This window comes from Equus asinus, chromosome 17 (assembly GCF_041296235.1).
Source record: "Equus asinus isolate D_3611 breed Donkey chromosome 17, EquAss-T2T_v2, whole genome shotgun sequence".
Taxonomy (NCBI): Eukaryota; Metazoa; Chordata; class Mammalia; order Perissodactyla; family Equidae; genus Equus; species Equus asinus.
Window position 1 is genome coordinate 18,516,435 of NC_091806.1, and position 4,123 is coordinate 18,520,557.

Here is a 4,123-nt window from a genome sequence, read left to right on the forward strand (position 1 = left end):
ATTGTGATATATCTCATAGTGATCTAGGTGTCTGTCATCTTTCATGAGATGAAAATCGTGATAATTCCTCCACTGCTGTCTTCTCTGATACATGCCCTTTTCCTGTGGGAGGCAGCACTAAACATGATAAGAATTAGGAGATCTAGTTTAAAAACTCTGCCATTCAGCAGTTCTTTATTTTGGGAAATTCACTTAGTTTCTCTCAATCTATTTCTTCTACACTAAAAAGAATATGATTGGATTAGATGAGTATTTAATTCCTGTCACTCTAATAACTGGACATTTGTTATTTAACAATTCTTTTAAAAATCACCTTTGTTTTGTGTACATTTATTTAAAGGAACACACTATATTCTTTTCGTAAACGAGCTATTATTTGCAACTGTAACTTTGACAATATATTTAAAGATATAAGAAAAAGTTATTAAATTTTATGGAGGTGCTATAACTTGTACAGAACTTTGAGGATGAGACCTGTTGTCTTCATGTTAAAAAGGAGGACCAAAATGTCTTAAGCAATATTGACATAATATGATTAAGTTAAAACTTTCCCCGCTTACTGTAGTCAAAGATATTGAGCTAAAATTGAAAAGAGAATTAGTCCCTCAATTTACTGCAGAATGTGCTTTAAAACCATGTGTGTTTACCAGCTAAATAATCTTAAATATCACTAGTAATACAGCTACAGAATTTGGAAAATGCTGAACTTGTTAATGTATACATATTATTGCATCAAAAATTATGTATAATTAATAATGCTTGTTTGTCGGGCCAGGATATGGCTGCCACATCTCATAAAGGAGTAGGATAGACAACCACCTGGACACCAGCTAATTCCTCATGAATGAGGGGAATAGAACTTGGAAGTTTGTGCTCTCTGCAGTACATTTTCCCATTGCCTTTGTGTAAGTCCCACCCAAATCAAACAGAACATAATATATGCAAATCCATGAATAAACTATCAACAGATAAGAGCTGAGTACTTCCTGACCACAATGTTTGCCTTAGAGTTACGTTGCATGACATCATTTTTATTGCTATTTATTCCAACAGAGCACATAAATTGTGCAGAGTTCAAATATCTTGTGCATTTTGATTAGTGTATTTTCTTTATTTATGTGCTCCATTAACTGTAATGACCATAGGGTTTACCTTAAAACATTCTTTACAATAAAAATTAAATGAAATATCAATAGTTTTTCTAACTTTTTTCAAAATGTCAGTCTTTGGAAAAAAATCCAATTTTTGCTGTATTTTTAACTATTTTTAGTCATGCAACTTGACAGCAAGATTGATTTCACAAATTCAATATTCAGTACTCATCCCACCACACCCTTGTATTTCCAGAAACATTAGTTACAATCCTAATTGCTCATCTTATAATTTAGGCAATTTTTTAAAATGCGTCTGCATTCCTTGATCAATATGTCTACAGACAGTCAGGAGGGTGTTCCATATCATGCTGAGGGAAGGGAACAATATCTAAAATGAAAAATCTGTTATGAATAAAGAAGATAATTGAAAATTACAAGTAAAGTAAATTTCCTTCATTAAATTACATTAGTATCCGTGTTATCTAAATGTTATAAATAACAGTAGTATAACTTCTCTGGAAAATAGTAATTTTTAAATCATTATATTTTCAAAATTTAATAAATTGTATTTCTAGTATTATCAATATAACAAGATACTTGAAAAAATAAGAAAACTATTAGAGAAATCAGCTATGATTTCTAAGAAAATATACAATAATATAATTGACTTACAAATTAACTTCTGTGATTTGTTGAATTAGCGTCCATGGTTTGTTAGTGGTTTTTATATGATTGCAATTATATTGTAAATGTTTTAATTCAAATTTACATTTTTTTCAGATACTCAATTAGTTTTGCATAGTATACACTGTATGGAAAGTCAGAGGAACATTTCAGAATTTATTCTTTTGGGACTTTCCTGTAACCAGAACATACAAATATTTTTTTTTTAGATTTTATTTTATTTTTTTTCCTTTTTCTCCCCAAAGCCCCCCGGTACATAGTTGTATATTCTTCGTTGTGGGTCCTTTCTAGTTGTGGCATGTGGGACGCTGCCTCAGCGTGGTTTGATGAGCAGTGCCATGTCCGCGCCCAGGATTCGAACCAACGAAACACTGGGCCGCCTGCAGCAGCGGAGCGCGCGAACTTAACTACTCGGCAACGGGGCCAGCCCCTGGAACATACAAATATTTTGCTTTGTATTCTTCTTACTTGGTTATGTTGCCATCTTGGTGGGAAACCTTCTGATTCTTACCTCTATTCGACACAGTGCCCTTTTTCACCAGCCCATGTATTATTTCCTCAGCCATTTATCCTTTATGGGCATCTGCTATACCTCCTGTGTGACACCCAAACTGATCAGAGACTTGCCTCTTGGAAGAAAATCCATCTCCTATAGTAATTGCATGTTGCAGATCTTTTCCATACACTTCTTTGGCATCACTGAGGTCTTCATCCTCACAGTCATGGCCTTTGATCGTTGTGTTGCCATCTGCAAACCTCTCCATTACATGATTATCATGAACAGGACAAGGTGCAATCTCCTAGTCTTGGCTGCTTGGACTGGTGGAGCCATTCATTCATTTTCTCAGTTTTCTATGACAATTCATTTGCCCTTCTGTGGCCCCAATGAAATAGATCACTACTATTGTGATATTTTTCCTTTGCTGAAAGTTGCCTGTACTGATACATACATCACTGGTGTCCTTGTGGTTACCAATTCAGGAATGGTTGCTTAGTAACCTTTGTTCTCTTGTTTGGGTCTTATGTCATTATATTATTCACCTTAAGAAATCAGTCAGCAGAGGGAAGATGCAAAGCGCTGTCTACCTGTGGGTCTCATATCACTGTGGTTGTCTTATTTTTGGGGCCTTCAATCTTTGCCTACCTCAGACCCCCTACTACTTACCCTGAGGACAAAATATTTGCTCTATTTTATACCATCATTGCTCCTATGTTCAATCCATTAATCTATACCCTGAGAAATACAGAGATGACAAAGGCCATGAGAAAGGTTTGGTGTGAAAAGATATTTTCAGAAGAAAAACATAATTGACTTTTCCTACTCAATTATTCAGGAATAGAAGTGGACTTGGAATCAGAGAGCTCTGTTAGCTTTCAGATCATTGAACTCAAATTATTCACTTTATAAATGTCAGAGATGAGCTGAAGGATTATGAGTAAAGTGACAGTTTCACTGTGGCACTGAGATTGAGTAGTGGCATATGCGTATTAAAAATATTCTAGACTAAAGGAATGGTGACTATGTCATATAGAGTAGGTGATTCTGAGGCTGATTGAGAATTTTAATAAGCACTTGTGTTTAAAATTTATACATGGAGACTAGGCAATTTTTTGGCATTCTGTACGAAGTAGAAATGAAGTAGATTAAAAGTGGTTTTCAAAAATTAAAAGCAGAATATTTTTCTATTATTGAGCTTTATTTCCCAATAGGATACTCAAGTAAATCTTAAATGCTGGCCCTGTGAAATAAATTGTGCAATGAAAAACTTCATAGAAATCATTTGGTTTAAGGTGTGAAGGAAAAGGAGTGGTCGGACCTGTTTCCTTGGAGCTTCAGCACCCTGTCCCCATCTGCCTGAAAGTGTCATAGGCAGGGACAAAGGGACTGGTGACAATTTATTTTTCTGTTACTGTGTTTATTACATCACAGATACTCAAAATATGGAAAGACAGGATGAGAAAATTAATAGGTCTCATCCTTTTCTAGTAGTTCAATTAGTTGAGTGACTACAAGACTACATATAGGAAGAAACTGTACATATCAGCTTGTGTTGACAGGTAGATATGAAAAATGAATTCAATCTCCAACCTAGTGGACAGGGAATAGGGCCAAGTGATAGTCTTTAAAAAATAAATTTTCCTTTTGCGTAATACTTTTTGTATATATTTTATTTCCTCAAGGTGAGAGAAAAATAACAAAAACCAAAACACAACTATTGGTGATATTAAAAAACATACTACTGGGACTAGCCCAGTGGCATAGCACTTAAGTTTGCAAACTCTGCTTTGGCAGCCAGGGTTCACTGGTTTGGATCCCTGGCATGGACCTATGCACTACTTAGCAA

At 34.9% G+C, this 4,123-nt stretch overlaps 1 pseudogene; it reads left to right on the forward strand.

The window, feature by feature from the left end:
• The first annotated feature begins 1,906 nt into the window (after positions 1 to 1,906).
• LOC139040521 (olfactory receptor 4P4-like) lies at positions 1,907 to 3,090 on the forward strand (annotated as a pseudogene).
• Positions 3,091 to 4,123: the final 1,033 nt, after the last annotated feature.